Source organism: Talpa europaea (assembly GCF_964194135.1).
Source record: "Talpa europaea genome assembly, chromosome: 11".
Lineage (NCBI taxonomy): Eukaryota > Metazoa > Chordata > Mammalia > Eulipotyphla > Talpidae > Talpa > Talpa europaea.
The window spans coordinates 71,620,954-71,635,285 of record NC_140078.1 but is presented as its reverse complement, the minus strand read 5'-3'; positions in this window follow the sequence as shown (position 1 = coordinate 71,635,285).

Here is a 14,332-nt window from a genome sequence, read left to right as displayed (position 1 = left end):
AGTAGCTCCCAGACCTCAGGGAACAATGACATTTCTGGCTGCCCAATTAATGTCAAACCTAGGAACAAAGTCTGCCACTGACACAAATCCTTGAGGATCAAGGACCCCAGGTTGCAGGAGATTTCTGGACCTACTAAACATAGAGCTTCCATATGATCCAGCAATTCCACTCCTAGGTATTTACCCAAAGGGCACAGAAACATCAATTCCAAAGAGCACCTGCACCCCTATGTTTATAGCAGCACTCTTTACAATAGCTAAGCTTTGGAAACAACCTAAACTCCCAAAAATAGATGACTGGATCAAGAAGATGTGGTACATATACACCATGGAACATTACTCAGCATTCAAAAAAGATAAACACATGCAATTTGCAGCAACATAGATGGCGCTGGAAGGGATCATGCTCAGCGAAATAAGCCAGAAAGAAAAAGAAAAATACCGGATGGTCTCACTCATAGCAGGAATCTAGAAAACTTAAATAAGGGACCAGGAAAATGATTAACTATAAAAAAGTGAAAATCAAAATCAACAAACAACTATGAACCAGAGACACTCTGTGGGGGGTGGGGGTGGGGAGGGGAGGGATTGGGGTCAAAATAAGGGGGTTGCAATTGTATGGGGAATATAAAAATAAAATTTATTTAAAAAAAAAAAAGAACCCCAGGTTGCAAAGCCAGAGTTATACCTATCTTACTCTTTTTTTTTTTAATTTATATAAGCACTGGGTACAGTCAGAAGTGTGGGAGGGTGAGAGAATTCACCAGAGCCAGAGCAGGGAGCAGAACAAGCAGAAGGAACAAGGTACACTGCTGAGGGGAGCAGCGGGTGGCAGGAGAGGTCTGTGTGCCATGTGGGACCCTCGCCCAGCGGCCGGGGATGGAACCGGCGCTGCAGAAGCTGCGGGCAGCTTCGCAACCCAGTGCTCAACCGCTGGGCCACCAGGGAGGCCCACCTATCTTACTTTTGACAGTGAAATGTTACCCTCTGGCTTCTCTTCAGTGGAATTCTGTCAGCCCTGCTGGCACCAGGTAGCCTACTTTCTAAATCACACTTTTGCCTGCACCAGAACCTTTAGTGGACAGAAACTCACTGCTGACCTCAGTCATCCTGCTGCTTGCCTTTCCTGTGCATTCTGTATTGCTTTTGTGAGATTCAATCTGGGCCCTCTCCAGGACCATAATAGAGTTATGATAACCATAATTAGCACCAGAACCATCCCAGTGGGTACTCTGGAATCATATAAGCATTAAATTCTTGATGGCTGGCCTTCAGTACTTGCCAAAGCAGTTCTTGCACCTCCACATCATTTACTGTGGCATCATCATGATCATCATGTCAAATCTTTAAAGAATCCTCCCAGTAGAGTCCAGAGCCAATGTCATGTGTCTCCATAAGATGTCAAATTCCTCTGTGCCCAGCCTTATGTCACTCAGCAGGTGAAAACCTCACAATCCACTCTTGACAAGTTCCCCAATGCTTGACAATACAAATTAGACACATCATGCAGCTCATTTGGTAAATCAGCTTTTTCCTCATGAGTCTCTGCTGAGACCTGAACCTAGTCACTGGTCTAGAGGTCATGAGGAGGGGGCACAAGTGGAATTCAAAGTGCACAGACATCACAGTGTGATGCAGCCATTTCAGGAAGTCTGTATGGCCGCACGGTCACAGGAGCCTGCTTTCCTCTAGTAAAGGTAAGGAAACGTCTATGGACCTGGAGGCTTGTGGGAGGAAATCAGTGGGTTCAAGAGCCACAGGAAAATCCCAATAGCCACTCCTGTCCTATGTATCAAGGTTTAACCCTTCTCAGGGTTCTAATTTAGCAGAGAAGACTTGCAAAGTCTGCGTATTTGACATCCATTTACTCCACTGCCCTTAAATTAAATCCTGGTTTCAATTTCATTGCAGTTTACCTTTTGCTACGGGATTTGAGTGTCTGTTTAAATGCTGCCTTGGCAGGATTTTGGTTTTCACAACATGTCTTTATCATGTCATTCCTTTCGTTACATAGCAGAGTCAATATATTTGAAGTAATAGAACCAGTGCATAAACTCATGCTTCCCTTTCTATTTGTACCTTATCCTGACCCTCCATATGTCTTCCCAGTGTAACCAGCATGGCATTTAATATCAGCAAAATAGTCTTTGTTGTCATCTGACTGACACTTGATGACTGTCATACCAGCAGTTTTAGATTTGATTTTCCCAAAGAAGATCCTTAAGACTTGGACAAGGACATGGTTTATTTGTAAGATGATCCCAAAGACAAAAGAGAGAAAGTGGGGGAAATACAATGAGAAAGGTAGAAAAGCCATCCATGGTGGCATTAATGAACAGATTTATACTCATTCTCGCTGGGGGGACCCTGAGGAGCAGTGTGTGGCAAACTTAAAATCATCCCAGTTGAATGTTCAAGGCTGCAACGTTTTTCAACCAACTTCCATGCCCCATTGTTTGAGGGGCACCCTCAGAAAGCCCTGTTCCCATATCCCTGGCATCTATCTGATGTGGTCAAGCAAGTTCATGTGGTACCAAAGAAAGCCTCAGTCGGAGAAGAGATGCCCATGGCATCTGTTATGCAAGCTCGGGCACCCGGCACAGACCCAGGCAGTGAGGGAAATAGCTGGGTAGGGCTGTGTCGTCAAAGAGGAAGACTGTGGGCCCCTGGTGGGACTCAGACTCTTAACTGGGCAGCCTGAATCTGCACAAAGAAAGTGCACCCACGTTTCTGGTTTGCTACATCCTTCATCAACTGCATGTTTCAGGAACTTTAACAATTTTTGGATACTTTCTACTTCTCTGCCATTGTTCTAAGCATTAAATCCTCACAGTGACATGAAGACATTCTATTTCTATTCCATTTCCTTTCTAGAAGGAAACACCGAGGCTTAGAGAATTGGGACATGTTGAGTACTCAATGCTTGATCCTAATGGTACAAGCTGAGTAGGCACTACAATTTCTCTGGGGTACGGTCCTCCTAGCACAACCAGCATTTGCCTGTTTGAGAAATATTGTGAATCAACATAGTTGGCCTTACAGTTGTATAATTGCCACCGTAATCAAAATATAGGATCGTTTCAGTACTTCCCCAAAATTCTCTAGTGCTTCTATGCTGACTTTTGATAACAGAAGGTCTCACTTTAATCAAGTCCAATTTATCATTTTTTAATGGACTATACTTTTCCTTTATCAGGTACCTTTGCCTACCACAAAATCACCTTTTACTTGGATCTCCATTGTTTTGACCTTTCATATTTAAATCTGTGTGATTCACTGTGAATGAATTTTTCTACATTGATTTCCCACTGAAATGCACCATGTTGAAGAGGTTATGTTTGCTCTATTATATTTCACAGACAACTTTGTGGACAATCAGGTGATTTGTATGTATGTTGGCCTGTTTCTGGATTCACTGTTCTGTTCCACGGATCTATTGATATTTAAGTAACAAATGTATTTACTTCTTCATGAAGATGGGGCAAGATGATCTTAGACAAGGGACTGAGATGATAAGAGGCAAATTTATAGTTTTTGAAGGTTCCATCACTCCTGGTGTGTATCTTGAAATGTCTCAGACAAAAGTGTGATGTGTTTACTAAGGATCTGTCTACTTCATTGGCTCTTGAAATTTTACGGTTTCCTCTTTAGCTCTGAGACACTATGGGATATTTTACAGACTCTCTGTGTAATTGCTTATTCCTTTGCTTACTGTAGTCAGAGAATTTGGCAGATGACTTAAGGGGAAGGAGACAACATCATATGATGGAATCTTGTCCTTTCTCCTTTCCCTGGAATTTCGGCCACTTGAATCCTGGCTTCCTTGCCATCCACAAATTTTAATTTTGCCACTTCATTTTGCTCCCTTCTCTGTCTCTTAGCAGCAATTGTCCCAGACCTCTTTGTGCCTGGATTTTTAAGCCTTCCTCATGCTATTAACAGCCCAGTTTCCAACAGGCAAAAGTCAGATAAAGATTTTTGGCTCACCATTATGACTTGCTTCCTTTTAGTGTCTTCCCACTTAAATTCAAATTCCCCAGGCAGTTCTCTGATGATGTCATACAAATTCAGTTTTTTTTTTAAAGATTTATATATTTATGCATACAAGAGCTGGGGTACAGGCCAGAGATGCAGGGGATGAGAGGATTCGCCAGAGACAGAGTGGGGAACAGAACAGGCAGATCCACTGAAATACACTGCTGAGGGTGAGACAGGAGAGGTCTGCTACACCATGTGGGTTTCTCCCTGGCTGGCTGGCGATTGAATTCATGCTGCAGAGGCTTCATTTTTTTTTTATTTATTTTATTTTATTTTTTTTATAGAGGCATGTTTTATTTATTTATTTTGTTTGTTTGTTTTGTTTATACATGCACTGGGTACAGTCAGAAGCGCGGGAAAGTGAGAGAATTCACCAGAGCCAGAGCGGGGAGCAGAGCAGGCAGAAGGACCGAAGTACACTGCTGAGGGGAGCAGCGGGCGGCAGGAGAGGTCTGCACGCCATGTGGGATCCTCCTTCAGTGGCCGGGGAGCAGCCGGGGATCGAACCGGCGCCTCAGAGGCTGCGGGCAGCTTCGCAACCCAGAGCTCAACCGCTGCGCCACCGGGGAGGCCCTGCAGAGGCTTCAGATTGCTTCATAGTGTGGTGTTTAACCCCTTGCGCCACCAGGGAGGCCCACAAATTCAGTTTTTTAAAAAATCTTATTTCCCTTTAAATCTCTTTTTCATGGGAACATGAGTCATCCACAAACTACTCAATTCAACCAGAAAAGGAAATCTGGATTCCTGATTTAAATAATGTCTATACACTGACAACTTCCATACTTACCTAGACTTCTCTCAGACTTAATGTTACTCTAAAATTATGTAACTTATTTTCTTCTTAACATCTGTATCTTTTTTTTTTTTTAAAGATTTGTTTGTTTATACAAGAACTGGGATATAGTCAGAGGCATGGGAGGGTGAGAGAATTTGCCAGAGAAAGATTGGGGAGCACAACAGGCAGATGGACTGAAGACACTGCTGAGGGGAGCAGGGGCCGAGGCAGGAGAGTTCTGCCGCACCATGTGGAAATCAAACTGCGCTGCAGAGGCTGCTGACAGCTTCACAGCGCTGGGCTCAACTCACTGCGCAAACCGCTGTGCCACCCAGGAGGCCCAACATCTGTATCTTGATGTTTAAAAGACATCTCAACCTTGTGAAGAGAATTGTTTCAGGTTTCACAGATGTACATTTCCCCTGCAGTCCCATGCATTGTAAATGTCACTTATGTGAATGTCACATTCATTCTCTTGCTCAAGCCAAAAATCAACGTTTTTCTTGATTTCTCTTTGCTTGGGATCCTCATCTCCTCTTGTAGTCTTTCACCATTTCCTTCACATCCCAGCTTAAGTACTATCTCCACATAAAGTTTTCCTAATAACACTTCCTATCAAGCTTGCCCTTTTATGCTATTTTATTTGTCCTCATTACCCTTAACATCACCTGTAATTAAATTGTAAATAAAGTATTAAGTAAATTTATTTGTTTATTATCTGCCTCCTTCCATGGAATATAATTTCTCTGATGAGAGGAATCTGTCTTTCTGACTCACTTCTGAATCAACATGGTCCAGGCTTGTTTCTGGAAATATAAGATTTAATTATAATCTGATAAATGAAGGAGTAGATGAATGCATTCTAAGGTGATGAGAATTACAAGAACTCTGAACATCATGGTTACTAACAACCATAGCTAACAAAGAAGAGCTCCTGCTTCATGTAAGGAAAAATACAAATGAAAAGTGAGGCTTAATGTTTCCTGTTGAAAATAAAGAAATTTCCTTCCTTTTCCTTGAGAAATTGTGTAAGTTCTTTCTCTGTCTCTTTGAAACATAGGTACATCTTTTTAGAAGCTAAATAGGCCTCTTGCCTGCTTTATGACCTAGGTATGCCCTGTCTCAAGGACTTAGGAGCTATCTTTTTGAAATGTAAACCTTAAGGGAAACAACACCCCTATCTCCCAGTTTCTGTGGGTAGGAGCCTAACTTGGATGACAACTTTGTTCCCAGTGGCAAAAATATCTCCTGTAATAAAAATAGGAGAGATTTACTTTTCCCTTGTATAAAACCAGTGAACTAATACAGAAGGAACCTCCAAGTAACTGGTGAATTAGGATAAACTGTGTGTAGTAAAGGGTGCTGTCAAGTCTCTTCCTTATGGATTAGTTAGTGTTTATCTGGAGAACATGTATATAATAGGCTATATCTGTTGGCCACCTAAAAGGGTAAGATTTCTTTCTCTTTGATGATTGATAGTGGATTGCCTGTGATAGGCATCGCATTCTGGCTAATGCTTATTAAATAATGAAATTTTCTTTTTCTTCTGTCTTTGTGGAAAGGCTTTCTGGGCTGGGAGATTTTATTTTTTCATAATATTTCCCTGACACTAACAAAGGCAGGAAAAAATTACTTTTCTTGAAGTTGTATTAGATATAAAACCTATAACAAAAAATACATAGAAGAAAGCACCAGTGATACATTTCATGACATCAATGATAGAGATGTCTTTGGGGACTCAATCTCTACAGCAAGGGAAATAAAAGCAAAAATAAACAGTTGGGTGTCCCTCAAAGTAAAAAGTTCTTTTATAGTGAAAAAATAGATTCAAAAGTCATCCTAATGAATGGGAGAATATACTCATATGTCACACGACATAAAAAGGGTTAATATCCATGGTATACAAAGAACTCATCCCACACAGGCCTTAGTGTATGTGGTAGTCCCTGGGTGATGGGTACTCCTATGATCCCATCTAGACACAAAGGGAATTGATACCTCTATAATACGGAGGGGCAGATGATTTGGTCACTGTGCTCCTTGTGGCATCTGTTCATCTTTTGAAAATTTTTTTCAAGTTGTGGTATTTATTTAATCAGTGTAAATCCCAATACAATCCACAAACATAATTTTGTGCATTTAGAAGGGGAAATATTTCCTGGCTAAGTAGAAAACTATGCAAATGGTTTGTGGAAGAACTTCAGCTTAAATAGATATGTAGGGAAACATTTCATCTAGAAGTTCTTGAGTTTGCTGTCATCCACATTCACTGAGCACATCTTGTATTGATTATTGGGATCTATTGATAGTTTGTTCCGGGGTTCTAGATTATTCTTTCAGTTCCAATTGACATTTGGATTGAACAAAACCAGATACATGACATACAGGCTGCACCAGTCCCTCCAACTCCAGTAAACACAAAGAAGGGGATCAGGTTGGGTTGCTTCTTGGCCTGACCAAGCATCTGGTGGAGCATAGTTGTGGCAGAGGCCTTGGGCTGCAAAGGAAACAAATACACAGACCCAGGACTAAGTCTGGGCCTTATCTTTTGCAACTTAATTTCACTATTTTTCTGGTGGAAAATTCTGCCCACCCACAGTAAACTGATACTTAAGTTGTCCTTTGGAGTAGTTTCCCTGAGACCTTTCAAAAAAATCAGTCTTTTACATCTTTACAGACACATCACCAAAAGCAGTGATAGTGAAGGCAAAGATAAACAGCTGGGACTACATCAAATTAAAGAGCTTTTGCACAGCAAAAGAGACAATAACAAAAACAAAGAGAAACCCCACCAACTGGGAGAACATTTTTGCACCCAACACTAATGATAAAGGACTGATCACAAAAATCTGCAAAGAGCTGATGAGACTCAACAACAACAAAGAAAATAATCCAGTCAAAAAATGGGCAGAAGAGCTAAAAAGAAACTTCTCTGAAGAGGAAATGCAAATGGTCAACAGGCATATGAAAAAATGTTCAACATCACTTGTCATCAGGGAAATGCAAATCAAAACTACCATGAGATACCATCTTACACCAGTGAGAATGGCACATATTAAAAAAACTAGCAACAACAAATGTTGGCGAGGGTGTGGAGAAAAAGGAACTCTTCTGCACTGTTGGTGGGAGTGCAAACTGGTCCAACCACTGTGGAAAGCTGTGTGGAGATTTCTGGACCTACTAAACATAGAGCTTCCATATGATCCAGCAATTCCACTCCTAGGTATTTACCCAAAGGACACAGAAACATCAATTCCAAAGAACACCTGCACCCCTATGTTTATAGCAGCACTCTTTACAATAGCTAAGCTTTGGAAACAACCCAAATGCCCAAAAATAGATGACTGGATCAAGAAGATGTGGTCCATATATACCATGGAATATTACTCAGCATTCAAAAAAGATAAACACATGCAATTTGCAGCAACATGGATGGCGCTGGAAGGGATCATGCTCAGCGAAATAAGCCAGAAAGAAAAAGAAAAATACCGGATGGTCTCACTCATAGCAGGAATCTAGAAAATTTAAATAAGGGACCAGGAAAATGAATAACTATAAGAAAGTGAAAATCAAAATCAACAAAAAACTATGAACCAGAGACTCTTTTAGGGGGGCGGGGGCGGGAGGGGAGGGATTGGGGTCAGAATGGGGGGGCTGCAATTGTATGGGGAATATAACAATAAAATTTATAAAAAAAAAAAAAGAATATGACAAACTAAAAAAAAAAAAAAAATCAGTCTTTTAAAAACTATAATCCGGGCCTTCCCGGTGGCGCAGCGGTTGAGCGCTGGGTTGTGAAGCTGCCCGCAGCCTCTGCAGCGCCGGTTCGATCCCCGGCTGCTCCCCGGCCATGCTCCCCAGCCACCAATGGAGGGTCCCACATGGCGCGCACACCTCTCCTGCCGCCTGCTGCTCCCCTCGGCAGTGTACTTCGGTCCTTCTGCCTGCTCTGCTCCCCGCTCTGGCTCTGGTGAATTCTCTCGCCCTCCCTCGCTTCTGACTGTACCCAGTGCTTGTATAAATAAATAAAAATAAATAAATAAACAAATCTTTAAAAAAAATAAAAATAAAAACTATAATCCTATTTTATGGCTGACATACTTTCTCTCACATGGAAAAATAACTCAGGAATTTTCCCCCATAATTAGATATCAGACTCTCAAGTAAAACAGCTGTTTACACCATGTGAATGTAGATGCCTGTGGCTAACTCTTATAATCCTAAAGAAGCCCACTAACACTTTCCAATGAGAAAATGTCTCTTCCTAAAATTAATAAGGATTTGGAGAAAATACTTTCTAAATTTGCTCTGTGCTTTGAACACATTTACAGCAACAATACACATTTCTCAAGTCCTCAGTCAAGAGGAATAGAGCGGTTCCAAAAATTGTCCTTTTGGGGATGGAATCTGGTTCCCTAGATTGTATCAAGATGTGTATCCCACCGGAAGGCCCCTCATCAGGGGAGGCAGGCTCAGACTGGCCAACAAACTGCTGTTGCTCTTTGTTCCCTCCTGGTCATCACCATGCTCCAGTTTCTGCTTGGATTTACTTTGGGCAATGAGGTTGGAATGTATCTGGCACAGAACTATGACATACCAAACCTGGCAAAAAAACTTGAAGATATTAAAAAGGACTTGGGGGCCTCCCCGGTGGCGCAGCGGTTGAGCGCTGGGTTGCGAACCTGCCCGCGGCCTCTACGGCGCCGGTTCGATCCCCGGCTGCTCCCCGGCCACCGGAGGAGGGTCCCACAAGGCGCGCAGACCTCCTGCCGCCCGCTGCTCCCCTCAGCAGTGTACTTCGGTCCTTCTGCCTGTTCTGCTTCCTGCTCTGGCTCTGGTGAATTTTCTCACCCTCCCGCGCTTCTGACTGTACCCAGTGCATGTGTAAACAAAACAAAACAAACAAACAAACAAGCAAATAAATAAACATGCCTCTATAAAAATAAAAAAAAATAAAAAAATAAAAATAAATAAAAAATAAAAAGGACTTGGACGCCAAGAAGAAACCTCCTAGTTCATTAGGCCGACTCCAATGCTGCCTTCTGAATTCTACTGTACTCGGGGTCTCCTTTAACTCTGAACCAAAAGCTTTAGTTTTAACCTCCAGTCTCAGTGATTTTCTTCTTTGCTAGACCCTGTGTTGCCTTAATGCACAGATGGGGCCACAAGGTGAGGACAGCTCTGACTTTTGCAGCATCCTCACTCTTCCCATCCTCTGGGCCACGTGTGAGATTCTCAGACTGGAGCTCTGGTGCTAGATTAGTAAGCGACGTTTAAGTAGCTGTCTCTCTCTCATTCTGTGGAATTTCTATTACCTTTTTTCAAAATAAAAATTAAGGGGCTTTTGTATAGCGGATCAGATATAAATACTGATTTCACAGATTAGCAGTTAAAATAGTATCTAAACATCTGGTACTAAATTATGTTAATTTAACCAGTATTCAATTTGCTTTTCATTAATTGAGAAACTATTCCAAGAACTCTGTCACGAACTAAGAAATTTTAAAATTTGTAAAATAATGGTCTTTGTCCTCAGTAAAATTCATAGCCTAGTAGGCCTGTTTTTCCTTAATAATAATTTGATCTCTCTTCTCTCAGAATAATCAGGCTTTCTTTAAGGTACTATGCACATATTGACATTACACGATGGATAAATGACAAGAAGTTTGTAAAGGGAAATTTTATGCTTTTTCATATTTAAAAATGCATTTATATTATAATTTTATAGTGATTTTCACAAGAAGTTTGGCCCAACTGTATAATAAAATTAGTATCAATCACAAGAAGGAGAATTTCTTCTTCTCTCTACAATTTATGCTTTTTTCCCCTGAAGAAATTACTCTTGCAGTTTGTTAAATGTATAATCTGTCCATTTTTTTTAATTAAAAAGTTTGAGTACACCATATTTTTCATGGGCCAAGATACAAAAGTGATTTAGAATAAATGGGCTCTTCCACCCCTGTCCTTCCAGCATCTCATTCCCTTCCTGGGGGCAGACACTGTCAGCATTTTCCTGTATAGGTTTGAGAAAGATTCTGTGCCTAAATAAACACACATGTGCATTTTTTTTTTTTTTTACAAAAAATGATAAACTGTACAGAGAGTTTGTTCCTTGCCTTTTTCTTTTTTTTTTACATCTGGGGTCATTCCATGTCAGTATTTTTTCATCTGGGGTCATTCCATGTCAGTATTTAAGGAACAGGAACCTCTTCCCCTTTTTAGCTGTATAAGTGGATTTTGGCTGCTTCTATTAAATGGGGATACCATAAGTTATTTAATCCACTAATGATTATTTAGGTTGTTTCCTATCTTTTGCAATTACAGTATAGTGACAAACTTGAACCTGTTATACAATTCTATGCAGGTTGTAACTATAAGCTAAACTCCTAAGAGTATAATTTGCACAACATATAAAGTCCCCTTTCATTGGATGTTTAGTTTTAGAGGCTTGTTGGACAACTTTACTGATAACATCATCGCTGAAGACATTTTTTCAGAATCAGTAAACTGAAGAATGATTTAGAGAAACGGCTTTATTAGAAAAATCACCTATTTTTAGACAGTGATAACACTGATTGCCTATATGGTAATGAGACGAAGTGATTCTGCTTCTCTTTAAAAATATTGGACCCTTCATACATGGAGATGAGTTTTATCCCTGTCAGGCCATCTTGGTGTGAAAGAGGGATTAGTATCAAATTACCAGTATGATCATGGGCAAGGGATTTATTTTCTCTGAAACTGTTGTTTAAGATGTAGTTGCAATACCTACCTCTAGGCTTCCATGAGGAAGAGTTGAGAGGATGTGATGTGTTGTACAGTGCTTTGCAAATTGTCCAATAAATTCCAATTATTAGTAAAAAAAAAAGATGTGTATACCATACTACAACTAATGCCCCCTCTGTATCCCTTTGACCCATCCAAGGCTGCCTGAGAATGTTAAACAAGAAGGCTTCCCAACACGCTGTCATCTTTACACATCCCAGATTTCCTATGTACCTACTCTTTACCTTGTCTCTACTGGCTCCTGCGTGGCCTTAGGAGAGCCATGATGATCCTGTAAAATGAGATTCACTATGGGAGCACTTTTATCCCATGCCCAGATGTAGCTCAGGATGGAAAAGGACCCCAAACAATAAATTTTAACTTAATACCTACTACATTCCTACAGGTACTGTGCCAGGTTTCTGGACTGATGAGAGAAAACTTCAAGATTCTGGGAACTCAACAAGGAATAGAACCACAGCCCTTGCCTCTCTAGAGCATGCCAACCTAACAATTATACTGTCTCTTCCTCTTCTAGGCTAGTCAGAGAAATCAGAAGTGAAGTCTTAATCCTTTCCCTGGTGAGCTGCATTGCCTGTAAGAGGGATTACATATGGTAAACACATGTTGCTGAGCATGGGCTAACTACCTGATGTGTATAGAGGCCAATATACCATGACACCGGATTTTGAGAAAGAAAGGTTTATTGCAAATTGATTGGCAAGGATGCAGGAGGTAAACTCAAATCCCCTATTAAGAAAAGTAATGAGCTTGTATAATGAGGTCTTGGAGACTAGGGTTGAGAACAAAGGAGCTAAACTTTGTTGGCTAAGGCATAGGTTAAAGAGAAAGAAGTGTGGATTTGACTGAAACTCATTGGGAAGTTCACGGAAGTTCATATATGAAGTATGAAGAGGCTATTTTTTCCCAAAAATAATTGGAGATTTAAATATCTGTTGGTGGGTTCCTCACATCTGACTAGTTCCCCTTCTCCATTTTTAATCTCCTGGCTCCAGATGGCCTTGGTGCTGAGTTCAAGGTTAATTGCTTCTCGAGGCTGAGTCTATCTGCAGATAAACTGCATTTGTGGACACAAACCTCAAAGAGAAAGTTAGGTAAGGTTTTTTTTTTTGTTGTTGTTGTTCTTTAGGAACTGGGAGCAATTTAACTTTGATTACATACACATTAAGTATTTGCTGAATAAATGATGAATTACAAAACTAATTCTGTAACCAGAAGGGGGTCTCTCCAGAGAGGGGGGCTCTCTACTGCACTGTGCATTGTCCTCTGTGACACCATCCCTATCTGCTCAATCTTGGCTCAGGTCGCCCACCCACACATGCCCACACCAGGCTTCAGGTGTCGCCATCAGGCCTGCATATGACAGCACAGGTGTCCATCATAGATGCTAATGGTGGGAGGGTGGGAAAATCCAATAACTTCCATTTACCCCACATTCCACCCCCTCAGGGTTTTTTGCTATACAATCTACACACAAGTTTGCCTTGGCCAATATAAACACTGCATCCATGACCCACAAAAGTAAACACAATGCAACTGAAGAGAGTGATACAACAAAATACAACAATACAACTAAGCCCAGGCAGGGCACTTACCTAGGGGCAGAGACAAGATGGTCATTGGTGCCAGCAGATGATCCACCACGTCTGCTGTGAAGGCACTGCTCCTGTGAGGGGAACCACTCTCCACTCAGGGCATCTGCCGTCACATCTGGGAACCGTCAGACTTCCTGGCCTTCTCCAGCCTGGTCTCAGCCCAAGCCATACACTGCATCCACCCCCGATGCACTCACTGAGATTGGCGACACACTTGATACTCTTTTGGGGGTAATCACCCAATCCCCAGGGCTACACCCTGCTGTCACTCCAACACTCGGCTTTCACAGCCACCACCGTGACGAGCAGACCCCTGTACTAAGTCCACCCCTTTACATGAATGTCTGTCAGGAGCTGTGGAGAGCAAACTCCACATGTGGCCTCTCCGGCCTCCTTTTCAGCTGTGATCTCCCCCACAAGCCACGTTCCCTACCTGACCCGAAGACAGGGTCCTCAGGTTCTCACTCTTCTTCAAAAGTGAACAGGATGTCACCCACAGATGATTTTTAGATACCCTGCCTCCTTTAGCATCCTTTCAGCCGCTTGTCAGCTGCTCAGAGCTCTCCAACCTTGGCACCAGGTTTTGCTTTATCCAAGTTGGCTTTATGGATACATCTTCTCTGTCTGGCTGCAAAGAACTTCACACAAGGCTGCATTAGGCCAGCAAGGTCCACTTGCCACTCCTTGATTTTCATCTCCTGGGGTGGGCAAAGACCCCTCCCATTCTCAGGGTCCCAAAGGACTAACATCAACTTGACAAAGTTCCCTGCCTTCTGGCAGATTTGCTAGTCCTAGTCCATCAGTGTTATTCTTGCATCAGCGCGGGGCGAGCTCCGGATAACCAATTGTGGTCCTCTTACATTCTGCTGCCTCAAGGGTCATAGGCTGCTCCTCATAGGCCATGTCCTCACTTGAGGTCTTGTCCCACATCTCCTGGACCTTGTCCACCTCCTGTGCTCCTGCAGTGTCTTTAACTCTTTTGATGCTCCTGGACCTTGGTCATCATCTGTGCTGCCACGGCGCCTCCAGCACTGTCCATGACGCCCCAGCCCTGCCTCTCAGCAGGCACCATGTCCATCCAATGCCTCCCCACTGTGTGCAGAGTCCTCTCCACCTGCAACAGGGACTTGGGAGCCGC